Source organism: Clavelina lepadiformis, chromosome 4 (genome assembly GCF_947623445.1).
Source record: "Clavelina lepadiformis chromosome 4, kaClaLepa1.1, whole genome shotgun sequence".
NCBI classification, from domain to species: Eukaryota; Metazoa; Chordata; class Ascidiacea; order Aplousobranchia; family Clavelinidae; genus Clavelina; species Clavelina lepadiformis.
The window spans coordinates 18250486-18268628 of record NC_135243.1 but is presented as its reverse complement, the minus strand read 5'-3'; the positions used below and the strand labels follow the sequence as shown (position 1 = coordinate 18268628).

The window sequence follows — 18143 nt, the reverse complement described above, 5'->3', positions numbered from 1 at the left end:
ATGCAATCGAATTATAATTGAAAAAGCCATTTTCTTTCTTTTGAAATCGCTTACGACCATACCAGGTTGAGTAGACCCGATCTCGTTCGATCTCGGAAGTAAACAACCTAGGGCCCGGTTAGTACTTGGATGGGTGACCGCCTGGGAATACCGGGTGTTGTAAGCATTTTAGTCATGCACTATATTTCAATCAAATTTATAGCAACTGTTTGCGTTTTTGAATTTCCTATGCAATCGAATTATAATTGAAAAGGCCATTTTCTTTTTTTTGAAATCGCCTACGACCATTCCAGGTTGAGTAGACCCGATCTCGTTCGATCTCGGAAGTTAAGCTATCTCTGGCCCGGTTAGTACTTGGATGGGTGACCGCCTGGGAATACCGGGTGTTGTAAGCATTTTAGTCATGCTGTATATTTCAATCAAATTTCTAGCAACTGTTTGCCTTTGTCAAACTTCCTATGCAATCGAATTATATTTGAAAAGGCCATTTTCTTTCTTTTGAAATCGCCTACGACCATACCAGGTTGAGTGGACCCGATCTCGTTCGATCTCGGAAGTTAAGCAACCTCGGGCCCGGTTAGTACTTGGATGGGTGACCGCCTGGGAATACCGGGTGTTGTAAGCATTTTAGTCATGCTGTATATTTCAATCAAATTTATAGCAACTGTTTGCCTTTGTCAAACTTCCAATGCAATCGAATTATAATTGAAAAAGCCATTTTCTTTCTTTTGAAATCGCCTACGACCATACCAGGTTGAGTAGACCCGATCTCGTTCGATCTCGGAAGTTAAGCAACCTCGGGCCCGGTTAGTACTTGGATGGGGGACCGCCTGGGAATACCGGGTGTTGTAAGCATTTTAGTCATGCTGTATATTTCAATCAAATTTCTAGCAACTGTTTGCTCTTTTGAATTTCCTATGCAATCGAATTATAATTGAAAAGGCCATTTTCTTTCTATTGAAATCGCCTACGACCATACCAGGTTGAGTAGACCCGATCTCGTTCGATCTCGGAAGTTAAGCAACCTCGGGCCCGGTTAGTACTTGGATGGGTGACCGCCTGGGAATACCGGGTGTTGTAAGCATTTTAGTCATGCTGTATATTTCAATCAAATTTCTAGCAACTGTTTGCCTTTGTCAAACTTCCTATGCAATCGAATTATAATTGAAAAGGCCATTTTCTTTCTTTTGAAATCGCCTACGACCATACCAGGTTGAGTAGACCCGATCTCGTTCGATCTCGGAAGTTAAGCAACCTCGGGCCCGGTTAGTACTTGTATGGGTGACCGCCTGGGAATACCGGGTGTTGTAAGCATTTTAGTCATGCTGAATATTTCAATCAAATTTCTAGCAACTGTTTCTTTTTTGAATTTCCTATGCAATCGAATTATAATTGAAAAAGCCATTTTCTTTCTTTTGAAATCGCTTACGACCATACCAGGTTGAGTAGACCCGATCTCGTTCGATCTCGGAAGTAAACAACCTAGGGCCCGGTTAGTACTTGGATGGGTGACCGCCTGGGAATACCGGGTGTTGTAAGCATTTTAGTCATGCACTATATTTCAATCAAATTTATAGCAACTGTTTGCGTTTTTGAATTTCCTATGCAATCGAATTATAATTGAAAAGGCCATTTTCTTTTTTTTGAAATCGCCTACGACCATTCCAGGTTGAGTAGACCCGATCTCGTTCGATCTCGGAAGTTAAGCTATCTCTGGCCCGGTTAGTACTTGGATGGGTGACCGCCTGGGAATACCGGGTGTTGTAAGCATTTTAGTCATGCTGTATATTTCAATCAAATTTCTAGCAACTGTTTGCCTTTGTCAAACTTCCTATGCAATCGAATTATATTTGAAAAGGCCATTTTCTTTCTTTTGAAATCGCCTACGACCATACCAGGTTGAGTGGACCCGATCTCGTTCGATCTCGGAAGTTAAGCAACCTCGGGCCCGGTTAGTACTTGGATGGGTGACCGCCTGGGAATACCGGGTGTTGTAAGCATTTTAGTCATGCTGTATATTTCAATCAAATTTATAGCAACTGTTTGCCTTTGTCAAACTTCCTATGCAATCGAATTATAATTGAAAAAGCCATTTTCTTTCTTTTGAAATCGCCTACGACCATACCAGGTTGAGTAGACCCGATCTCGTTCGATCTCGGAAGTTAAGCAACCTCGGGCCCGGTTAGTACTTGGATGGGGGACCGCCTGGGAATACCGGGTGTTGTAAGCATTTTAGTCATGCTGTATATTTCAATCAAATTTCTAGCAACTGTTTGCTCTTTTGAATTTCCTATGCAATCGAATTATAATTGAAAAGGCCATTTTCTTTCTATTGAATTCGCCTACGACCATACCAGGTTGAGTAGACCCGATCTCGTTCGATCTCGGAAGTTAGGCAACCTCGGGCCCGGTTAGTACTTGGATGGGTGACCGCCTGGGAATACCGGGTGTTGTAAGCATTTTAGTCATGCTGTATATTTCAATCAAATTTCTAGCAACTGTTTGCGCTTTTGAATTTCCTATGCAATCGAATTATAATTGAAAAAGCCATTTTCTTTCTTTTGAATTCGCCTACGACCATACCAGGTTGAGTAGACCCGATCTCGTTCGATCTCGGAAGTTAAGCAACCTCGGGCCCGGTTAGTACTTGGATGGGTGACCGCCTGGGAATACCGGGTGTTGTAAGCATTTTAGTCATGCTGTATATTTCAATCAAATTTCTGGCAACTGTTTGCTGTTGTCAAACTTCCTATGCAATCGAATTATAATTGAAAAAGCCATTGTCTTTCTTTTGAAATCGCCTACTACAATACCAGGTTGAGTAGACCCGATCTCGTTCGATCTCGGAAGTTAAGCAACCTCGGGCCCGGTTAGTACTTGGATGGGTGACCGCCTGGGAATACCGGGTGTTGTAAGCATTTTAGTCATGCTGTATTTTTCAATCAAATTTCTAGCAACTGTTTGCCGTTGTCAAACTTCCAATGCAATCGAATTATAATTGAAAAAGCCATTTTCTTTCTTTTGAAATCGCCTACGACCATACCAGGTTGAGTAGACCCGATCTCGTTCGATCTCGGAAGTTAAGCAACCTCGGGCCCGGTTAGTACTTGGATGGGTGACCGCCTGGGAATACTGGGTGTTGTAAGCATTTTAGTCATGCTGTATATTTCAATCAAATTTCTAGCAACTGTTTGCGCTTTTGAATTTCCTATGCAATCGAATTATAATTGAAAAGGCCATTTTCTTTCTTTTGAATTCGCCTACGACCATACCAGGTTGAGTAGACCCGATCTCGTTCGATCTCGGAAGTTAGGCAACCTCGGGCCCGGTTAGTACTTGGATGGGTGACCGCCTGGGAATACCGGATGTTGTAAGCATTTTAGTCATGCTGTATATTTCAATCAAATTTATAGCAACTGTTTGCCTTTGTCAAACCTCCTATGCAATCGAATTATAATTGAAAAAGCCATTTTTTTTCTTTTGAAATCGCCTACTACCATACCAGGTTGAGTAGACCCGATCTCGTTCGATCTCGGAAGTTAAGCAACCTCGGGCCCGGTTAGTACTTGTATGGGTGACCGCCTGGGAATACCGGGTGTTGTTAGGATTTTAGTCATGCTGTATATTTCAATCAAATTTCTAGCAACTGTTTGTGTTTTTGAATTTCTTATGCAATCGAATTATAACTGAAAAGGCCATTTTCTTTCTTTTGAATTCGCCTACGACCATACCAGGTTAAGTAGACCCGATTTCGTTCGATGTCGGAAGTTAGGCAACCTCGGGCCCGGTTAGTACTTTTATGGGTGACCGCCTGGGAATACCGGGTGTTGTAAGCATTTTAGTCATGCTGTATATTTCAATCAAATTTCTAGCAACTGTTTGCCATTGTCAAACTTCCTATGGAATCGAATTATAATTGAAAAGGCCATTTTCTTTCTTTTGAAATCGCCTACGACCATACCAGGTTGAGTAGACCCGATCTCGTTCGATCTCGGAAGTTAAGCAACCTCGGGCCCGGTTAGTACTTGGATGGGTGACCGCCTGGGAATACCGGGTGTTGTAAGCATTTTAGTCATGCTGTATATTTCAATCAAATTTCTAGCAACTGTTTGCCTTTGTCAAACTTCCTATGCAATCGAATTATAATTGAAAAGGCCATTTTCTTTCTTTTGAAATCGCCTACGACCATACCAGGTTGAATAGACCCGATCTCGTTCGATCTCGGAAGTTAAGCAACCTCGGGCCCGGTTAGTACTTGTATGGGTGACCGCCTGGGAATACCGGGTGTTGTAAGCAATTTAGTCATGCTGAATATTTCAATCAAATTTCTAGCAACTGTTTCTTTTTTGAATTTCCTATGCAATCGAATTATAATTGAAAAAGCCATTTTCTTTCTTTTGAAATCGCTTACGACCATACCAGGTTGAGTAGACCCGATCTCGTTCGATCTCGGAAGTAAACAACCTAGGGCCCGGTTAGTACTTGGATGGGTGACCGCCTGGGAATACCGGGTGTTGTAAGCATTTTAGTCATGCACTATATTTCAATCAAATTTATAGCAACTGTTTGCGTTTTTGAATTTCCTATGCAATCGAATTATAATTGAAAAGGCCATTTTCTTTTTTTTGAAATCGCCTACGACCATTCCAGGTTGAGTAGACCCGATCTCGTTCGATCTCGGAAGTTAAGCTATCTCTGGCCCGGTTAGTACTTGGATGGGTGACCGCCTGGGAATACCGGGTGTTGTAAGCATTTTAGTCATGCTGTATATTTCAATCAAATTTCTAGCAACTGTTTGCCTTTGTCAAACTTCCTATGCAATCGAATTATATTTGAAAAGGCCATTTTCTTTCTTTTGAAATCGCCTACGACCATACCAGGTTGAGTGGACCCGATCTCGTTCGATCTCGGAAGTTAAGCAACCTCGGGCCCGGTTAGTACTTGGATGGGTGACCGCCTGGGAATACCGGGTGTTGTAAGCATTTTAGTCATGCTGTATATTTCAATCAAATTTATAGCAACTGTTTGCCTTTGTCAAACTTCCTATGCAATCGAAGTATAATTGAAAAAGCCATTTTCTTTCTTTTGAAATCGCCTACGACCATACCAGGTTGAGTAGACCCGATCTCGTTCGATCTCGGAAGTTAAGCAACCTCGGGCCCGGTTAGTACTTGGATGGGGGACCGCCTGGGAATACCGGGTGTTGTAAGCATTTTAGTCATGCTGTATATTTCAATCAAATTTATAGCAACTGTTTGAGTTTTGAATTTCCTATGCAATCGAATTATAATTGAAAAGGCCATTTTCTTTCTTTTGAAATCGCCTACGACCATACCAGGTTGAGTAGACCCGATCTCGTTCGATCTCGGAAGTTAAGCAACCTCGGGCCCGGTTAGTACTTGGATGGGTGACCGCCTGGGAATACCGGGTGTTGTAAGCATTTTAGTCATGCTGTATTTTTCAATCAAATTTATAGCAACTGTTTGCCTTTGTCAAACTTCCTATGCAATCGAATTATAATTGAAAAAGCCATTTTCTTTCTTTTGAAATCGCCTACGACCATACCAGGTTGAGTAGACACAATCTCGTTCGATCTCGGAAGTTAGGCAACCTCGGGCCCGGTTAGTACTTGGATGGGAGACCGCCTGGGAATACCGGGTGTTGTAAGCATTTTAGTCATGCTGTATATTTCAATCAAATTTCTGGAAACTGTTTGCTGTTGTCAAACTTCTTATGCAATCGAATTATAATTGAAAAAGCCATTGTCTTTCTTTTGAAATCGCCTACTACCATACCAGGTTGAGTAGACCCGATCTCGTTCGATCTCGGAAGTTAAGCAACCTCGGGCCCGGTTAGTACTTGGATGGGTGACCGCCTGGGAATACCGGGTGTTGTAAGCATTTTAGTCATGCTGTATATTTCAATCAAATTTCTAGCAACTGTTTGCTTTTGTCAAACTTCCAATGCAATCGAATTATAATTGAAAAAGCCATTTTCTTTCTTTTGAAATCGCCTACGACCATACCAGGTTGAGTAGACCCGATCTCGTTCGATCTCGGAAGTTAAGCAACCTCGGGCCCGGTTAGTACTTGGATGGGGGACCGCCTGGGAATACCGGGTGTTGTAAGCATTTTAGTCATGCTGTATATTTCAATCAAATTTATAGCAACTGTTTGCCTTTGTCAAACTTCCTATGCAATCGAATTATAATTGAAAAAGCCATTTTCTTTCTTTTGAAATCGCCTACGACCATACCAGGTTGAGTAGACCCGATCTCGTTCGATCTCGGAAGTTAAGCAACCTCGGGCCCGGTTAGTACTTGGATGGGTGACCGCCTGGGAATACCGGGTGTTGTAAGCATTTTAGTCATGCTGTATATTTCAATCAAATTTCTAGCAACTGTTTGCCTTTGTCAAACTTCCTATGCAATCGAATTATAATTGAAAAGGCCATTTTCTTTCTTTTGAAATCGCCTACGACCATACCAGGTTGAGTAGACCCGATCTCGTTCGATCTCGGAAGTTAAGCAACCTCGGGCCCGGTTAGTACTTGTATGGGTGACCGCCTGGGAATACCGGGTGTTGTAAGCATTTTAGTCATGCTGTATATTTCAATCAAATTTCTAGCAACTGTTTCTTTTTTGAATTTCCTATGCAATCGAATTATAATTGAAAAAGCCATTTTCTTTCTTTTGAAATCGCTTACGACCATACCAGGTTGAGTAGACCCGATCTCGTTCGATCTCGGAAGTTAAGCAACCTAGGGCCCGGTTAGTACTTGGATGGGTGACCGCCTGGGAATACCGGGTGTTGTAAGCATTTTAGTCATGCACTATATTTCAATCAAATTTATAGCAACTGTTTGCGTTTTTGAATTTCCTATGCAATCGAATTATAATTGAAAAGGCCATTTTCTTTTTTTTGAAATCGCCTACGACCATTCCAGGTTGAGTAGACCCGATCTCGTTCGATCTCGGAAGTTAAGCTATCTCTGGCCCGTTTAGTACTTGGATGGGTGACCGCCTGGGAATACCGGGTGTTGTAAGCATTTTAGTCATGCTGTATATTTCAATCAAATTTCTAGCAACTGTTTGCCTTTGTCAAACTTCCTATGCAATCGAATTATAATTTGAAAAGGCCATTTTCTTTCTTTTGAAATCGCCTACGACCATACCAGGTTGAGTGGACCCGATCTCGTTCGATCTCGGAAGTTAAGCAACCTCGGGCCCGGTTAGTACTTGGATGGGTGACCGCCTGGGAATACCGGGTGTTGTAAGCATTTTAGTCATGCTGTATATTTCAATCAAATTTATAGCAACTGTTTGCCTTTATCAAACTTCCTATGCAATCGAATTAATATAATTTAAAAAGCCATTTTCTTTCTTTTGAAATCGCTTACGACCATACCAGGTTGAGTAGACCCGATTTCGTTCGATCTCGGAAGTTAAGCAACCTAGGGCCCGGTTAGTACTTGGATGGGTGACCGCCTGGGAATACCGGGTGTTGTAAGCATTTTAGTCATGCTGTATATTTCAATAAAATTTATAGCAACTGTTTGCCTTTGTCAAACTTCCTATGCAATCGAATTATAATTGAAAAAGCCATTTTCTTTCTTTTGAAATCGCCTACGACCATACCAGGTTGAGTAGACCCGATCTCGTTCGATCTCGGAAGTTAAGCAACCTCGGGCCCGGTTAGTACTTGGATGGGTGACCGCCTGGGAATACCGGGTGTTGTAAGCATTTTTGTCATGCTGTATATTTCAATCAAATTTATAGCAACTGTTTGAGTTTTGAATTTCCTATGCAATCGAATTATAATTGAAAAGGCCATTTTCTTTCTTTTGAAATCGCCTACGACCATACCAGGTTGAGTAGACCCGATCTCGTTCGATCTCGGAAGTTAAGCAACCTCGGGCCCGGTTAGTACTTGGATGGGTGACCGCCTGGGAATACCGGGTGTTGTAAGCATTTTAGTCATGCTGTATATTTCAATCAAATTTCTAGCAACTGTTTGCCTTTGTCAAACTTCCTATGCAATCGAATTATAATTGAAAAGGCCATTTTCTTTCTTTTGAAATCGCCTACGACCATACCAGGTTGAGTAGACCCGATCTCGTTCGATCTCGGAAGTTAAGCAACCTCGGGCCCGGTTAGTACTTGTATGGGTGACCGCCTGGGAATACCGGGTGTTGTAAGCATTTTAGTCATGCTGTATATTTCAATCAAATTTCTAGCAACTGTTTCTTTTTTGAATTTCCTATGCAATCGAATTATAATTGAAAAAGCCATTTTCTTTCTTTTGAAATCGCTTACGACCATACCAGGTTGAGTAGACCCGATCTCGTTCGATCTCGGAAGTTAAGCAACCTAGGGCCCGGTTAGTACTTGGATGGGTGACCGCCTGGGAATACCGGGTGTTGTAAGCATTTTAGTCATGCACTATATTTCAATCAAATTTATAGCAACTGTTTGCGTTTTTGAATTTCCTATGCAATCGAATTATAATTGAAAAGGCCATTTTCTTTTTTTTGAAATCGCCTACGACCATTCCAGGTTGAGTAGACCCGATCTCGTTCGATCTCGGAAGTTAAGCTATCTCTGGCCCGTTTAGTACTTGGATGGGTGACCGCCAGGGAATACCGGGTGTTGTAAGCATTTTAGTCATGCTGTATATTTCAATCAAATTTCTAGCAACTGTTTGCCTTTGTCAAACTTCCTATGCAATCGAATTATAATTGAAAAGGCCATTTTCTTTCTTTTGAAATCGCCTACGACCATACCAGGTTGAGTGGACCCGATCTCGTTCGATCTCGGAAGTTAAGCAACCTCGGGCCCGGTTAGTACTTGGATGGGTGACCGCCTGGGAATACCGGGTGTTGTAAGCATTTTAGTCATGCTGTATATTTCAATCAAATTTATAGCAACTGTTTGCCTTTATCAAACTTCCTATGCAATCGAATTAATATAATTTAAAAAGCCATTTTCTTTCTTTTGAAATCGCTTACGACCATACCAGGTTGAGTAGACCCGATTTCGTTCGATCTCGGAAGTTAAGCAACCTAGGGCCCGGTTAGTACTTGGATGGGTGACCGCCTGGGAATACCGGGTGTTGTAAGCATTTTAGTCATGCTGTATATTTCAATAAAATTTATAGCAACTGTTTGCCTTTGTCAAACTTCCTATGCAATCGAATTATAATTGAAAAAGCCATTTTCTTTCTTTTGAAATCGCCTACGACCATACCAGGTTGAGTAGACCCGATCTCGTTCGATCTCGGAAGTTAAGCAACCTCGGGCCCGGTTAGTACTTGGATGGGGGACCGCCTGGGAATACCGGGTGTTGTAAGCATTTTAGTCATGCTGTATATTTCAATCAAATTTATAGCAACTGTTTGTGTTTTGAATTTCCTATGCAATCGAATTATAATTGAAAAGGCCATTTTCTTTCTTTTGAAATCGCCTACGACCATACCAGGTTGAGTAGACCCGATCTCGTTCGATCTCGGAAGTTAAGCAACCTCGGGCCCGGTTAGTACTTGGATGGGTGACCGCCTGGGAATACCGGGTGTTGTAAGCATTTTAGTCATGCTGTATATTTCAATCAAATTTCTAGCAACTGTTTGCGCTTTTGAATTTCCTATGCAATCGAATTATAATTGAAAAAGCCATTTTCTTTCTATTGAATTCGCCTACGACCATACCAGGTTGAGTAGACACGATCTCGTTCGATCTCGGAAGTTAGGCAACCTCGGGCCCGGTTAGTACTTGGATGGGTGACCGCCTGGGAATACCGGGTGTTGTAAGCATTTTAGTCATGCTGTATATTTCAATCAAATTTCTAGCAACTGTTTGCGCTTTTGAATTTCCTATGCAATCGAATTATAAGTGAAAAAGCCATTTTTTTTCTTTTGAATTCGCCTACGACCATACCAGGTTGAGTAGACCCAATCTCGTTCGATCTCGGAAGTTAGGCAACCTCGGGCCCGGTTAGTACTTGGATGGGTGACCGCCTGGGAATACCGGGTGTTGTAAGCATTTTAGTCATGCTGTATATTTCAATCAAATTTCTGGCAACTGTTTGCTGTTGTCAAACTTCCTATGCAATCGAATTATAATTGAAAAAGCCATTGTCTTTCTTTTGAAATCGCCTACTACCATACCAGGTTGAGTAGACCCGATCTCGTTCGATCTCGGAAGTTAAGCAACCTCGGGCCCGGTTAGTACTTGGATGGGTGACCGCCTGGGAATACCGGGTGTTGTAAGCATTTTAGTCATGCTGTATATTTCAATCAAATTTCTAGCAACTGTTTGTGCTTTTGAATTTCCTATGCAATCGAATTATAATTGAAAAGGCCATTTTCTTTCTTTTGAATTCGCCTACGACCATACCAGGTTGAGTAGACCCGATCTCGTTCGATCTCGGAAGTTAAGCAACCTCGGGCCCGGTTAGTACTTGGATGGGTGACCGCCTGGGAATACCGGGTGTTGTAAGCATTTTAGTCATGCTGTATATTTCAATCAAATTTATAGCAACTGTTTGCCTTTGTCAAACCTCCTATGCAATCGAAATTAATTGAAAAGGCCATTTTTTTTCTTTTGAAATCGCCTACTACCATACCAGGTTGAGTAGACCCGATCTCGTTCGATCTCGGAAGTTAAGCAACCTCGGGCCCGGTTAGTACTTGTATGGGTGACCGCCTGGGAATACCGGGTGTTGTAAGCATTTTAGTCATGCACTATATTTCAATCAAATTTATAGCAACTGTTTGCGTTTTTGAATTTCCTATGCAATCGAATTATAATTGAAAAGGCCATTTTCTTTTTTTTGAAATCGCCTACGACCATTCCAGGTTGAGTAGACCCGATCTCGTTCGATCTCGGAAGTTAAGCTATCTCTGGCCCGGTTAGTACTTGGATGGGTGACCGCCTGGGAATACCGGGTGTTGTAAGCATTTTAGTCATGCTGTATATTTCAATCAAATTTCTAGCAACTGTTTGCCTTTGTCAAACTTCCTATGCAATCGAATTATATTTGAAAAGGCCATTTTCTTTCTTTTGAAATCGCCTACGACCATACCAGGTTGAGTGGACCCGATCTCGTTCGATCTCGGAAGTTAAGCAACCTCGGGCCCGGTTAGTACTTGGATGGGTGACCGCCTGGGAATACCGGGTGTTGTAAGCATTTTAGTCATGCTGTATATTTCAATCAAATTTATAGCAACTGTTTGCCTTTATCAAACTTCCTATGCAATCGAATTAATATAATTTAAAAAGCCATTTTCTTTCTTTTGAAATCGCTTACGACCATACCAGGTTGAGTAGACCCGATCTCGTTCGATCTCGGAAGTTAAGCAACCTAGGGCCCGGTTAGTACTTGGATGGGTGACCGCCTGGGAATACCGGGTGTTGTAAGCATTTTAGTCATGCTGTATATTTTAATAGAATTTCTGGCAACTGTTTGCTGTTGTCAAACTTCCTATGCAATCGAATTATAATTGAAAAAGCCATTGTCTTTCTTTCGAAATCGCCTACGACCATACCAGGTTGAGTAGACCCGATCTCGTTCGATCTCGGAAGTTAAGCAACCTCGGGTCCGGTTAGTACTTGGATGGGTGACCGCCTGGGAATACCGGGTGTTGTAAGCATTTTAGTCATGCTGTATATTTCAATCAAATTTCTAGCAACTGTTTGCTGTTGTCAAACTTCCAATGCAATCGAATTATAATTGAAAAAGCCATTTTCTTTCTTTTGAAATCGCCTACGACCATACCAGGTTGAGTAGACCCGATCTCGGAAGTTAAGCAACCTCGGGCCCGGTTAGTACTTGGATGGGTGACCGCCTGGGAATACCGGGTGTTGTAAGCATTTTAGTCATGCTGTATATTTCAATCAAATTTCTAGCAACTGTTTGAACTTTTGAATTTCCTATGCAATCGAATTATAATTGAAAAAGCCATTTTCTTTCTATTGAATTCGCCTACGACCATACCAGGTTGAGTAGACACAATCTCGTTCGATCTCGGAAGTTAGGCAACCTCGGGCCCGGTTAGTACTTGGATGGGAGACCGCCTTGGAATACCTGGTGTTGTAAGCATTTTAGTCATGCTGTATATTTCAATCAAATTTCTAGCAACTGTTTGCGTTTTGAATTTCCTATGCAATTGAATTATAATTGAAAAAGCCATTTTCTTTCTTTTGAATTCGCCTACGACCATACCAGGTTGAGTAGACCCGATCTCGTTCGATCTCGGAAGTTAGGCAACCTCGGGCCCGGTTAGTACTTGGATGGGTGACCGCCTGGGAATACCGGGTGTTGTAAGCATTTTAGTCATGCTGTATATTTCAATCAAATTTCTAGCAACTGTTTGTGTTTTTGAATTTCCTATGCAATCGAATTATAACTGAAAAGGCCATTTTCTTTCTTTTGAATTCGCCTACGACCATACCAGGTTAAGTAGACCCGATCTCGTTCGATGTCGGAAGTTAGGCAACCTCGGGCCCGGTTAGTACTTTTATGGGTGACCGCCTGGGAATACCGGGTGTTGTAAGCATTTTAGTCATGCTGTATATTTCAATCAAATTTCTAGCAACTGTTTGCCATTGTCAAACTTCCTGTGGAATCGAATTATAATTGAAAAGGCCATTGTCTTTCTTTTGAAATCGCCTACGACCATACCAGGTTGAGTAGACACGATCTCGTTCGATCTCGGAAGTTAAGCAACCTAGGGCCCGGTTAGTACTTGGATGGGTGACCGCCTGGGAATACCGGGTGTTGTAAGCATTTTAGTCATGCTGTATATTTCAATCAAATTTCTGGAAACTGTTTGCTGTTGTCAAACTTCTTATGCAATCGAATTATAATTGAAAAAGCCATTGTCTTTCTTTTGAAATCGCCTACTACCATACCAGGTTGAGTAGACCCGATCTCGTTCGATCTCGGAAGTTAAGCAACCTCGGGCCCGGTTAGTACTTGGATGGGTGACCGCCTGGGAATACCGGGTGTTGTAAGCATTTTAGTCATGCTGTATATTTCAATCAAATTTCTAGCAACTGTTTGCTTTTGTCAAATTTCCAATGCAATCGAATTATAATTGAAAAAGCCATTTTCTTTCTTTTGAAATCGCCTACGACCATACCAGGTTGAGTAGACCCGATCTCGTTCGATCTCGGAAGTTAAGCAACCTCGGGCCCGGTTAGTACTTGGATGGGGGACCGCCTGGGAATACCGGGTGTTGTAAGCATTTTAATCATGCTGTATATTTCAATCAAATTTCTAGCAACTGTTTGCTTTTGTCAAATTTCCAATGCAATCGAATTATAATTGAAAAAGCCATTTTCTTTCTTTTGAAATCGCCTACGACCATACCAGGTTGAGTAGACCCGATCTCGTTCGATCTCGGAAGTTAAGCAACCTCGGGCCCGGTTAGTACTTGGATGGGGGACCGCCTGGGAATACCGGGTGTTGTAAGCATTTTAGTCATGCTGTATATTTCAATCAAATTTATAGCAACTGTTTGCCTTTGCCAAACTTCCTATGCAATCGAATTATAATTGAAAAAGCCATTTTCTTTCTTTTGAAATCGCCTACGACCATACCAGGTTGAGTAGACCCGATCTCGTTCGATCTCGGAAGTTAAGCAACCTCGGGCCCGGTTAGTACTTGGATGGGGGACCGCCTGGGAATACCGGGTGTTGTAAGCATTTTAGTCATGCTGTATATTTCAATCAAATTTATAGCAACTGTTTGAGTTTTGAATTTCCTATGCAATCGAATTATAATTGAAAAGGCCATTTTCTTTCTTTTGAAATCGCCTACGACCATACCAGGTTGAGTAGACCCGATCTCGTTCGATCTCGGAAGTTAAGCAACCTCGGGCCCGGTTAGTACTTGTATGGGTGACCGCCTGGGAATACCGGGTGTTGTAAGCATTTTAGTCATGCTGTATATTTCAATCAAATTTCTAGCAACTGTTTCTTTTTTGAATTTCCTATGCAATCGAATTATAATTGAAAAAGCCATTTTCTTTCTTTTGAAATCGCTTACGACCATACCAGGTTGAGTAGACCCGATCTCGTTCGATCTCGGAAGTTAAGCAACCTAGGGCCCGGTTAGTACTTGGATGGGTGACCGCCTGGGAATACCGGGTGTTGTAAGCATTTTAGTCATGCACTATATTTCAATCAAATTTATAGCAACTGTTTGCGTTTTTGAATTTCCTATGCAATCGAATTATAATTGAAAAGGCCATTTTCTTTTTTTTGAAATCGCCTACGACCATTCCAGGTTGAGTAGACCCGATCTCGTTCGATCTCGGAAGTTAAGCTATCTCTGGCCCGGTTAGTACTTGGATAGGTGACCGCCTGGGAATACCGGGTGTTGTAAGCATTTTAGTCATGCTGTATATTTCAATCAAATTTCTAGCCACTGTCTGCCTTTGTCAAACTTCCTATGCAATCGAATTATATTTGAAAAGGCCATTTTCTTTCTTTTGAAATCGCCTACGACCATACCAGGTTAAGTGGACCCGATCTCGTTCGATCTCGGAAGTTAAGCAACCTCGGGCCCGGTTAGTACTTGGATGGGTGACCGCCTGGGAATACCGGGTGTTGTAAGCATTTTAGTCATGCTGTATATTTCAATCAAATTTCTAGCAACTGTTTGCCTTTGTCAAACTTCCAATGCAATCGAATTATAATTGAAAAGGCCATTTTCTTTCTTTTGAAATCGCCTACGACCATACCAGGTTGAGTAGACCCGATCTCGTTCGATCTCGGAAGTTAAGCAACCTCGGGCCCGGTTAGTACTTGGATGGGTGACCGCCTGGGAATACCGGGTGTTGTAAGCATTTTAGTCATGCTGTATATTTCAATCAAATTTCTAGCAACTGTTTGAACTTTTGAATTTCCTATGCAATCGAATTATAATTGAAAAAGCCATTTTCTTTCTATTGAATTCGCCTACGACCATACCAGGTTGAGTAGACACGATCTCGTTCGATCTCGGAAGTTAGGCAACCTCGGGCCCGGTTAGTACTTGGATGGGTGACCGCCTGGGAATACCGGGTGTTGTAAGCATTTTAGTCATGCTGTATATTTCAATCAAATTTCTAGCAACTGTTTGCGCTTTTGAATTTCCTATGCAATCGAATTATAATTGAAAAAGCCATTTTTTTTCTTTTGAATTCGCCTACGACCATACCAGGTTGAGTAGACCCGATCTCGTTCGATCTCGGAAGTTAGGCAACCTCGGGCCCGGTTAGTACTTGGATGGGTGACCGCCTGGGAATACCGGGTGTTGTAAGCATTTTAGTCATGCTGTATATTTCAATCAAATTTCTGGCAACTGTTTGCTGTTGTCAAACTTCCTATGCAATCGAATTATAATTGAAAAAGCCATTGTCTTTCTTTTGAAATCGCCTACTACCATACCAGGTTGAGTAGACCCGATCTCGTTCGATCTCGGAAGTTAAGCAACCTCGGGCCCGGTTAGTACTTGGATGGGTGACCGCCTGGGAATACCGGGTGTTGTAAGCATTTTAGTCATGCTGTATTTTTCAATCAAATTTCTAGCAACTGTTTGCCTTTGTCAAACTTCCAATGCAATCGAATTATAATTGAAAAAGCCATTTTCTTTCTTTTGAAATCGCCTACGACCATACCAGGTTGAGTAGACCCGATCTCGTTCGATCTCGGAAGTTAAGCAACCTCGGGCCCGGTTAGTACTTGTATGGGTGACCGCCTGGGAATACCGGGTGTTGTTAGGATTTTAGTCATGCTGTATATTTCAATCAAATTTCTAGCAACTGTTTGTGTTTTTGAATTTCCTATGCAATCGAATTATAACTGAAAAGGCCATTTTCTTTCTTTTGAATTCGCCTACGACCATACCAGGTTAAGTAGACCCGATCTCGTTCGATGTAGGAAGTTAGGCAACCTCGGGCCCGGTTAGTACTTTTATGGGTGACCGCCTGGGAATACCGGGTGTTGTAAGCATTTTAGTCATGCTGTATATTTCAATCAAATTTCTAGCAACTGTTTGCCATTGTCAAACTTCCTATGGAATCGAATTATAATTGAAAAGGCCATTTTCTTTCTTTTGAAATCGCCTACGACCATACCAAGTTGAGTAGACCCGATCTCGTTCGATCTCGGAAGTTAAGCAACCTAGGGCCCGGTTAGTACTTGGATGGGTGACCGCCTGGGAATACCGGGTGTTGTAAGCATTTTAGTCATGCTGTATATTTCAATCAAATTTCTGGCAACTGTTTGCTGTTGTCAAACTTCCTATGCAATCGAATTATAATTGAAAAAGCCATTGTCTTTCTTTTGAAATCGCCTACTACCATACCAGGTTGAGTAGACCCGATCTCGTTCGATCTCGGAAGTTAAGCAACCTCGGGCCCGGTTAGTACTTGGATGGGTGACCGCCTGGGAATACCGGGTGTTGTAAGCATTTTAGTCATGCTGTATATTTCAATCAAATTTCTAGCAACTGTTTGCTTTTGTCAAACTTCCAATGCAATCGAATTATAATTGAAAAAGCCATTTTCTTTCTTTTGAAATCGCCTACGACCATACCAGGTTGAGTAGACCCGATCTCGTTCGATCTCGGAAGTTAAGCAACCTCGGGCCCGGTTAGTACTTGGATGGGTGACCGCCTGGGAATACCGGGTGTTGTAAGCATTTTAGTCATGCTGTATATTTCAATGAAATTTCTAGCAACTGTTTGCCTTTGTCAAACTTCCTATGCAATCGAATTAAAATTGAAAAAGCTATTTTCTTTCTTTTGAAATCGCCTACGACCATACCAGGTTGAGTAGACCCGATCTCGTTCGATCTCGGAAGTTAAGCAACCTCGGGCCCGGTTAGTACTTGGATGGGGGACCGCCTGGGAATACCGGGTGTTGTAAGCATTTTAGTCATGCTGTATATTTCAATCAAATTTATAGCAACTGTTTGAGTTTTGAATTTCCTATGCAATCGATTTATAATTGAAAAGGCCATTTTCTTTCTTTTGAAATCGCCTACGACCATACCAGGTTGAGTAGACCCGATCTCGTTCGATCTCGGAAGTTAAGCAACCTCGGGCCCGGTTAGTACTTGGATGGGTGACCGCCTGGGAATACCGGGTGTTGTAAGCATTTTAGTCATGCTGTATATTTCAATCAAATTTCTAGCAACTGTTTGCGCTTTTGAATTTCCTATGCAATCGAAATATAATTGAAAAGGCCATTTTCTTTCTTTTGAATTCGCCTACGACCATACCAGGTTGAGTAGACCCGATCTCGTTCGATCTCGGAAGTTAAGCTATCTCTGGCCCGGTTAGTAGTTGGATGGGTGACCGCCTGGGAATACCGGGTGTTGTAAGCACTTTAGTCATGCTGTATATTTCAATCAAATTTCTGGCAACTGTTTGCTGTTGTCAAACTTCCTATGCAATCGAATTATAATTGAAAAAGTCATTGTCTTTCTTTTGAAATCGCCTACTACCATACCAGGTTGAGTAGACCCGATCTCGTTCGATCTCGGAAGTTAAGCAACCTCGGGCCCGGTTAGTACTTGGATGGGTGACCGCCTGGGAATACCGGGTGTTGTAAGCATTTTAGTCATGCACTATATTTCAATCAAATTTATAGCAACTGTTTGCGTTTTTGAATTTCCTATGCAATCGAATTATAATTGAAAAGGCCATTTTTTTTTTTGAAATCGCCTACGACCATTCCAGGTTGAGTAGATCCGATCTCGTTCGATCTCGGAAGTTAAGCAACCTCGGGCCCGGTTAGTACTTGGATGGGTGACCGCCTGGGAATACCGGGTGTTGTAAGCATTTTAGTCATGCTGTATATTTCAATCAAATTTCTAGCAACTGTTTGCGCTTTTGAATTTCCTATGCAATCGAAATATAATTGAAAAGGCCTATTTCTTTCTTTTGAATTCGCCTACGACCATACCAGGTTGAGTAGACCCGATCTCGTTCGATCTCGGAAGTTAGGCAACCTCGGGCCCGGTTAGTACTTGGATGGGTGACCGCCTGGGAATACCGGGTGTTGTAAGCATTTTAGTCATGCTGTATATTTCAATCAAATTTATAGCAACTGTTTGCCTTTGTCAAACCTCCTATGCAATCGAATTATAATTGAAAA

At 41.9% G+C, this 18143-nt stretch overlaps 63 non-coding genes and 16 pseudogenes across 63 annotated transcripts; all 79 read left to right on the top strand.

Annotated features, from left to right (window-relative positions):
• Positions 1-48: 48 nt before the first annotated feature.
• Positions 49-166, top strand: LOC143454177 (5S ribosomal RNA). The gene has a single exon (XR_013115813.1). It is a non-coding gene; the product is annotated as a 5S ribosomal RNA (ribosomal RNA).
• Positions 167-276: 110 nt separating this feature from the next.
• LOC143455880 (5S ribosomal RNA) lies at positions 277-395 on the top strand (annotated as a pseudogene).
• Positions 396-506: 111 nt separating this feature from the next.
• On the top strand, positions 507-625 carry LOC143454015 (5S ribosomal RNA). The gene has a single exon (XR_013115660.1). It is a non-coding gene; the product is annotated as a 5S ribosomal RNA (ribosomal RNA).
• A 111-nt stretch (positions 626-736) lies between these two features.
• LOC143457977 (5S ribosomal RNA) lies at positions 737-855 on the top strand. The gene has a single exon (XR_013117619.1). It is a non-coding gene; the product is annotated as a 5S ribosomal RNA (ribosomal RNA).
• A 110-nt stretch (positions 856-965) lies between these two features.
• On the top strand, positions 966-1084 carry LOC143455370 (5S ribosomal RNA). The gene has a single exon (XR_013116948.1). It is a non-coding gene; the product is annotated as a 5S ribosomal RNA (ribosomal RNA).
• A 111-nt stretch (positions 1085-1195) lies between these two features.
• LOC143453712 (5S ribosomal RNA) lies at positions 1196-1314 on the top strand. The gene has a single exon (XR_013115368.1). It is a non-coding gene; the product is annotated as a 5S ribosomal RNA (ribosomal RNA).
• Positions 1315-1423: 109 nt separating this feature from the next.
• Positions 1424-1541, top strand: LOC143454176 (5S ribosomal RNA). Its single transcript, XR_013115812.1, has one exon. It is a non-coding gene; the product is annotated as a 5S ribosomal RNA (ribosomal RNA).
• Positions 1542-1651: 110 nt separating this feature from the next.
• LOC143455879 (5S ribosomal RNA) lies at positions 1652-1770 on the top strand (annotated as a pseudogene).
• Positions 1771-1881: 111 nt separating this feature from the next.
• LOC143454003 (5S ribosomal RNA) lies at positions 1882-2000 on the top strand. Its single transcript, XR_013115649.1, has one exon. It is a non-coding gene; the product is annotated as a 5S ribosomal RNA (ribosomal RNA).
• Positions 2001-2111: 111 nt separating this feature from the next.
• LOC143457975 (5S ribosomal RNA) lies at positions 2112-2230 on the top strand. Its single transcript, XR_013117617.1, has one exon. It is a non-coding gene; the product is annotated as a 5S ribosomal RNA (ribosomal RNA).
• A 110-nt stretch (positions 2231-2340) lies between these two features.
• LOC143454339 (5S ribosomal RNA) lies at positions 2341-2459 on the top strand. Its single transcript, XR_013115968.1, has one exon. It is a non-coding gene; the product is annotated as a 5S ribosomal RNA (ribosomal RNA).
• A 110-nt stretch (positions 2460-2569) lies between these two features.
• LOC143455359 (5S ribosomal RNA) lies at positions 2570-2688 on the top strand. Its single transcript, XR_013116939.1, has one exon. It is a non-coding gene; the product is annotated as a 5S ribosomal RNA (ribosomal RNA).
• Positions 2689-2799: 111 nt separating this feature from the next.
• LOC143454495 (5S ribosomal RNA) lies at positions 2800-2918 on the top strand. Its single transcript, XR_013116114.1, has one exon. It is a non-coding gene; the product is annotated as a 5S ribosomal RNA (ribosomal RNA).
• A 111-nt stretch (positions 2919-3029) lies between these two features.
• Positions 3030-3148, top strand: LOC143453764 (5S ribosomal RNA). Its single transcript, XR_013115418.1, has one exon. It is a non-coding gene; the product is annotated as a 5S ribosomal RNA (ribosomal RNA).
• A 110-nt stretch (positions 3149-3258) lies between these two features.
• LOC143455337 (5S ribosomal RNA) lies at positions 3259-3377 on the top strand. The gene has a single exon (XR_013116919.1). It is a non-coding gene; the product is annotated as a 5S ribosomal RNA (ribosomal RNA).
• A 112-nt stretch (positions 3378-3489) lies between these two features.
• Positions 3490-3607, top strand: LOC143455853 (5S ribosomal RNA; annotated as a pseudogene).
• Positions 3608-3717: 110 nt separating this feature from the next.
• Positions 3718-3836, top strand: LOC143456841 (5S ribosomal RNA; annotated as a pseudogene).
• Positions 3837-3947: 111 nt separating this feature from the next.
• On the top strand, positions 3948-4066 carry LOC143455347 (5S ribosomal RNA). Its single transcript, XR_013116928.1, has one exon. It is a non-coding gene; the product is annotated as a 5S ribosomal RNA (ribosomal RNA).
• A 111-nt stretch (positions 4067-4177) lies between these two features.
• On the top strand, positions 4178-4296 carry LOC143456994 (5S ribosomal RNA). The gene has a single exon (XR_013117106.1). It is a non-coding gene; the product is annotated as a 5S ribosomal RNA (ribosomal RNA).
• A 109-nt stretch (positions 4297-4405) lies between these two features.
• On the top strand, positions 4406-4523 carry LOC143454175 (5S ribosomal RNA). Its single transcript, XR_013115811.1, has one exon. It is a non-coding gene; the product is annotated as a 5S ribosomal RNA (ribosomal RNA).
• Positions 4524-4633: 110 nt separating this feature from the next.
• Positions 4634-4752, top strand: LOC143455878 (5S ribosomal RNA; annotated as a pseudogene).
• Positions 4753-4863: 111 nt separating this feature from the next.
• LOC143453992 (5S ribosomal RNA) lies at positions 4864-4982 on the top strand. The gene has a single exon (XR_013115638.1). It is a non-coding gene; the product is annotated as a 5S ribosomal RNA (ribosomal RNA).
• A 111-nt stretch (positions 4983-5093) lies between these two features.
• Positions 5094-5212, top strand: LOC143457973 (5S ribosomal RNA). Its single transcript, XR_013117616.1, has one exon. It is a non-coding gene; the product is annotated as a 5S ribosomal RNA (ribosomal RNA).
• Positions 5213-5321: 109 nt separating this feature from the next.
• On the top strand, positions 5322-5440 carry LOC143455335 (5S ribosomal RNA). Its single transcript, XR_013116917.1, has one exon. It is a non-coding gene; the product is annotated as a 5S ribosomal RNA (ribosomal RNA).
• Positions 5441-5551: 111 nt separating this feature from the next.
• LOC143456250 (5S ribosomal RNA) lies at positions 5552-5670 on the top strand (annotated as a pseudogene).
• A 111-nt stretch (positions 5671-5781) lies between these two features.
• LOC143453929 (5S ribosomal RNA) lies at positions 5782-5900 on the top strand. The gene has a single exon (XR_013115576.1). It is a non-coding gene; the product is annotated as a 5S ribosomal RNA (ribosomal RNA).
• A 111-nt stretch (positions 5901-6011) lies between these two features.
• Positions 6012-6130, top strand: LOC143457972 (5S ribosomal RNA). The gene has a single exon (XR_013117615.1). It is a non-coding gene; the product is annotated as a 5S ribosomal RNA (ribosomal RNA).
• A 111-nt stretch (positions 6131-6241) lies between these two features.
• Positions 6242-6360, top strand: LOC143455324 (5S ribosomal RNA). The gene has a single exon (XR_013116906.1). It is a non-coding gene; the product is annotated as a 5S ribosomal RNA (ribosomal RNA).
• A 111-nt stretch (positions 6361-6471) lies between these two features.
• LOC143453711 (5S ribosomal RNA) lies at positions 6472-6590 on the top strand. The gene has a single exon (XR_013115367.1). It is a non-coding gene; the product is annotated as a 5S ribosomal RNA (ribosomal RNA).
• A 109-nt stretch (positions 6591-6699) lies between these two features.
• LOC143454908 (5S ribosomal RNA) lies at positions 6700-6818 on the top strand. The gene has a single exon (XR_013116511.1). It is a non-coding gene; the product is annotated as a 5S ribosomal RNA (ribosomal RNA).
• Positions 6819-6928: 110 nt separating this feature from the next.
• LOC143456220 (5S ribosomal RNA) lies at positions 6929-7047 on the top strand (annotated as a pseudogene).
• Positions 7048-7159: 112 nt separating this feature from the next.
• LOC143453980 (5S ribosomal RNA) lies at positions 7160-7278 on the top strand. Its single transcript, XR_013115626.1, has one exon. It is a non-coding gene; the product is annotated as a 5S ribosomal RNA (ribosomal RNA).
• Positions 7279-7392: 114 nt separating this feature from the next.
• On the top strand, positions 7393-7511 carry LOC143458010 (5S ribosomal RNA). Its single transcript, XR_013117651.1, has one exon. It is a non-coding gene; the product is annotated as a 5S ribosomal RNA (ribosomal RNA).
• Positions 7512-7622: 111 nt separating this feature from the next.
• LOC143455312 (5S ribosomal RNA) lies at positions 7623-7741 on the top strand. Its single transcript, XR_013116895.1, has one exon. It is a non-coding gene; the product is annotated as a 5S ribosomal RNA (ribosomal RNA).
• Positions 7742-7850: 109 nt separating this feature from the next.
• Positions 7851-7969, top strand: LOC143455300 (5S ribosomal RNA). The gene has a single exon (XR_013116884.1). It is a non-coding gene; the product is annotated as a 5S ribosomal RNA (ribosomal RNA).
• A 111-nt stretch (positions 7970-8080) lies between these two features.
• On the top strand, positions 8081-8199 carry LOC143453710 (5S ribosomal RNA). The gene has a single exon (XR_013115366.1). It is a non-coding gene; the product is annotated as a 5S ribosomal RNA (ribosomal RNA).
• A 109-nt stretch (positions 8200-8308) lies between these two features.
• On the top strand, positions 8309-8427 carry LOC143454792 (5S ribosomal RNA). Its single transcript, XR_013116400.1, has one exon. It is a non-coding gene; the product is annotated as a 5S ribosomal RNA (ribosomal RNA).
• A 110-nt stretch (positions 8428-8537) lies between these two features.
• LOC143456529 (5S ribosomal RNA) lies at positions 8538-8656 on the top strand (annotated as a pseudogene).
• A 111-nt stretch (positions 8657-8767) lies between these two features.
• Positions 8768-8886, top strand: LOC143453967 (5S ribosomal RNA). The gene has a single exon (XR_013115614.1). It is a non-coding gene; the product is annotated as a 5S ribosomal RNA (ribosomal RNA).
• A 114-nt stretch (positions 8887-9000) lies between these two features.
• LOC143457999 (5S ribosomal RNA) lies at positions 9001-9119 on the top strand. Its single transcript, XR_013117640.1, has one exon. It is a non-coding gene; the product is annotated as a 5S ribosomal RNA (ribosomal RNA).
• A 111-nt stretch (positions 9120-9230) lies between these two features.
• Positions 9231-9349, top strand: LOC143457971 (5S ribosomal RNA). The gene has a single exon (XR_013117614.1). It is a non-coding gene; the product is annotated as a 5S ribosomal RNA (ribosomal RNA).
• Positions 9350-9458: 109 nt separating this feature from the next.
• LOC143455288 (5S ribosomal RNA) lies at positions 9459-9577 on the top strand. Its single transcript, XR_013116873.1, has one exon. It is a non-coding gene; the product is annotated as a 5S ribosomal RNA (ribosomal RNA).
• Positions 9578-9687: 110 nt separating this feature from the next.
• LOC143455244 (5S ribosomal RNA) lies at positions 9688-9806 on the top strand. The gene has a single exon (XR_013116829.1). It is a non-coding gene; the product is annotated as a 5S ribosomal RNA (ribosomal RNA).
• Positions 9807-9916: 110 nt separating this feature from the next.
• On the top strand, positions 9917-10035 carry LOC143455418 (5S ribosomal RNA; annotated as a pseudogene).
• A 111-nt stretch (positions 10036-10146) lies between these two features.
• Positions 10147-10265, top strand: LOC143453927 (5S ribosomal RNA). Its single transcript, XR_013115575.1, has one exon. It is a non-coding gene; the product is annotated as a 5S ribosomal RNA (ribosomal RNA).
• A 110-nt stretch (positions 10266-10375) lies between these two features.
• Positions 10376-10494, top strand: LOC143455277 (5S ribosomal RNA). Its single transcript, XR_013116861.1, has one exon. It is a non-coding gene; the product is annotated as a 5S ribosomal RNA (ribosomal RNA).
• Positions 10495-10604: 110 nt separating this feature from the next.
• LOC143454577 (5S ribosomal RNA) lies at positions 10605-10723 on the top strand. The gene has a single exon (XR_013116193.1). It is a non-coding gene; the product is annotated as a 5S ribosomal RNA (ribosomal RNA).
• A 110-nt stretch (positions 10724-10833) lies between these two features.
• Positions 10834-10952, top strand: LOC143455877 (5S ribosomal RNA; annotated as a pseudogene).
• Positions 10953-11063: 111 nt separating this feature from the next.
• LOC143453956 (5S ribosomal RNA) lies at positions 11064-11182 on the top strand. Its single transcript, XR_013115603.1, has one exon. It is a non-coding gene; the product is annotated as a 5S ribosomal RNA (ribosomal RNA).
• Positions 11183-11296: 114 nt separating this feature from the next.
• Positions 11297-11415, top strand: LOC143454677 (5S ribosomal RNA). The gene has a single exon (XR_013116288.1). It is a non-coding gene; the product is annotated as a 5S ribosomal RNA (ribosomal RNA).
• Positions 11416-11526: 111 nt separating this feature from the next.
• On the top strand, positions 11527-11645 carry LOC143453854 (5S ribosomal RNA). The gene has a single exon (XR_013115504.1). It is a non-coding gene; the product is annotated as a 5S ribosomal RNA (ribosomal RNA).
• Positions 11646-11756: 111 nt separating this feature from the next.
• On the top strand, positions 11757-11865 carry LOC143456275 (5S ribosomal RNA; annotated as a pseudogene).
• Positions 11866-11975: 110 nt separating this feature from the next.
• Positions 11976-12094, top strand: LOC143456507 (5S ribosomal RNA; annotated as a pseudogene).
• A 109-nt stretch (positions 12095-12203) lies between these two features.
• LOC143454338 (5S ribosomal RNA) lies at positions 12204-12322 on the top strand. Its single transcript, XR_013115967.1, has one exon. It is a non-coding gene; the product is annotated as a 5S ribosomal RNA (ribosomal RNA).
• A 110-nt stretch (positions 12323-12432) lies between these two features.
• LOC143456547 (5S ribosomal RNA) lies at positions 12433-12551 on the top strand (annotated as a pseudogene).
• Positions 12552-12662: 111 nt separating this feature from the next.
• LOC143454004 (5S ribosomal RNA) lies at positions 12663-12781 on the top strand. Its single transcript, XR_013115650.1, has one exon. It is a non-coding gene; the product is annotated as a 5S ribosomal RNA (ribosomal RNA).
• A 111-nt stretch (positions 12782-12892) lies between these two features.
• Positions 12893-13011, top strand: LOC143453926 (5S ribosomal RNA). Its single transcript, XR_013115574.1, has one exon. It is a non-coding gene; the product is annotated as a 5S ribosomal RNA (ribosomal RNA).
• A 111-nt stretch (positions 13012-13122) lies between these two features.
• LOC143457970 (5S ribosomal RNA) lies at positions 13123-13241 on the top strand. Its single transcript, XR_013117613.1, has one exon. It is a non-coding gene; the product is annotated as a 5S ribosomal RNA (ribosomal RNA).
• Positions 13242-13352: 111 nt separating this feature from the next.
• Positions 13353-13471, top strand: LOC143457968 (5S ribosomal RNA). The gene has a single exon (XR_013117611.1). It is a non-coding gene; the product is annotated as a 5S ribosomal RNA (ribosomal RNA).
• Positions 13472-13582: 111 nt separating this feature from the next.
• On the top strand, positions 13583-13701 carry LOC143457967 (5S ribosomal RNA). Its single transcript, XR_013117610.1, has one exon. It is a non-coding gene; the product is annotated as a 5S ribosomal RNA (ribosomal RNA).
• Positions 13702-13810: 109 nt separating this feature from the next.
• Positions 13811-13929, top strand: LOC143453708 (5S ribosomal RNA). Its single transcript, XR_013115364.1, has one exon. It is a non-coding gene; the product is annotated as a 5S ribosomal RNA (ribosomal RNA).
• A 109-nt stretch (positions 13930-14038) lies between these two features.
• Positions 14039-14157, top strand: LOC143454560 (5S ribosomal RNA). Its single transcript, XR_013116177.1, has one exon. It is a non-coding gene; the product is annotated as a 5S ribosomal RNA (ribosomal RNA).
• A 110-nt stretch (positions 14158-14267) lies between these two features.
• LOC143456454 (5S ribosomal RNA) lies at positions 14268-14386 on the top strand (annotated as a pseudogene).
• A 111-nt stretch (positions 14387-14497) lies between these two features.
• Positions 14498-14616, top strand: LOC143453996 (5S ribosomal RNA). Its single transcript, XR_013115642.1, has one exon. It is a non-coding gene; the product is annotated as a 5S ribosomal RNA (ribosomal RNA).
• Positions 14617-14727: 111 nt separating this feature from the next.
• On the top strand, positions 14728-14846 carry LOC143455265 (5S ribosomal RNA). The gene has a single exon (XR_013116850.1). It is a non-coding gene; the product is annotated as a 5S ribosomal RNA (ribosomal RNA).
• Positions 14847-14956: 110 nt separating this feature from the next.
• LOC143455242 (5S ribosomal RNA) lies at positions 14957-15075 on the top strand. The gene has a single exon (XR_013116828.1). It is a non-coding gene; the product is annotated as a 5S ribosomal RNA (ribosomal RNA).
• Positions 15076-15185: 110 nt separating this feature from the next.
• On the top strand, positions 15186-15304 carry LOC143454337 (5S ribosomal RNA). Its single transcript, XR_013115966.1, has one exon. It is a non-coding gene; the product is annotated as a 5S ribosomal RNA (ribosomal RNA).
• A 111-nt stretch (positions 15305-15415) lies between these two features.
• On the top strand, positions 15416-15534 carry LOC143453925 (5S ribosomal RNA). Its single transcript, XR_013115573.1, has one exon. It is a non-coding gene; the product is annotated as a 5S ribosomal RNA (ribosomal RNA).
• A 112-nt stretch (positions 15535-15646) lies between these two features.
• On the top strand, positions 15647-15764 carry LOC143455304 (5S ribosomal RNA). The gene has a single exon (XR_013116888.1). It is a non-coding gene; the product is annotated as a 5S ribosomal RNA (ribosomal RNA).
• Positions 15765-15874: 110 nt separating this feature from the next.
• On the top strand, positions 15875-15993 carry LOC143457078 (5S ribosomal RNA; annotated as a pseudogene).
• A 111-nt stretch (positions 15994-16104) lies between these two features.
• LOC143454083 (5S ribosomal RNA) lies at positions 16105-16223 on the top strand. Its single transcript, XR_013115724.1, has one exon. It is a non-coding gene; the product is annotated as a 5S ribosomal RNA (ribosomal RNA).
• Positions 16224-16334: 111 nt separating this feature from the next.
• LOC143453924 (5S ribosomal RNA) lies at positions 16335-16453 on the top strand. The gene has a single exon (XR_013115572.1). It is a non-coding gene; the product is annotated as a 5S ribosomal RNA (ribosomal RNA).
• A 111-nt stretch (positions 16454-16564) lies between these two features.
• LOC143455253 (5S ribosomal RNA) lies at positions 16565-16683 on the top strand. The gene has a single exon (XR_013116838.1). It is a non-coding gene; the product is annotated as a 5S ribosomal RNA (ribosomal RNA).
• A 111-nt stretch (positions 16684-16794) lies between these two features.
• Positions 16795-16913, top strand: LOC143457966 (5S ribosomal RNA). The gene has a single exon (XR_013117609.1). It is a non-coding gene; the product is annotated as a 5S ribosomal RNA (ribosomal RNA).
• A 109-nt stretch (positions 16914-17022) lies between these two features.
• On the top strand, positions 17023-17141 carry LOC143455241 (5S ribosomal RNA). The gene has a single exon (XR_013116827.1). It is a non-coding gene; the product is annotated as a 5S ribosomal RNA (ribosomal RNA).
• A 110-nt stretch (positions 17142-17251) lies between these two features.
• Positions 17252-17370, top strand: LOC143455976 (5S ribosomal RNA; annotated as a pseudogene).
• Positions 17371-17481: 111 nt separating this feature from the next.
• On the top strand, positions 17482-17600 carry LOC143453923 (5S ribosomal RNA). The gene has a single exon (XR_013115571.1). It is a non-coding gene; the product is annotated as a 5S ribosomal RNA (ribosomal RNA).
• Positions 17601-17708: 108 nt separating this feature from the next.
• LOC143454532 (5S ribosomal RNA) lies at positions 17709-17827 on the top strand. Its single transcript, XR_013116150.1, has one exon. It is a non-coding gene; the product is annotated as a 5S ribosomal RNA (ribosomal RNA).
• Positions 17828-17937: 110 nt separating this feature from the next.
• LOC143454336 (5S ribosomal RNA) lies at positions 17938-18056 on the top strand. Its single transcript, XR_013115965.1, has one exon. It is a non-coding gene; the product is annotated as a 5S ribosomal RNA (ribosomal RNA).
• Positions 18057-18143: the final 87 nt, after the last annotated feature.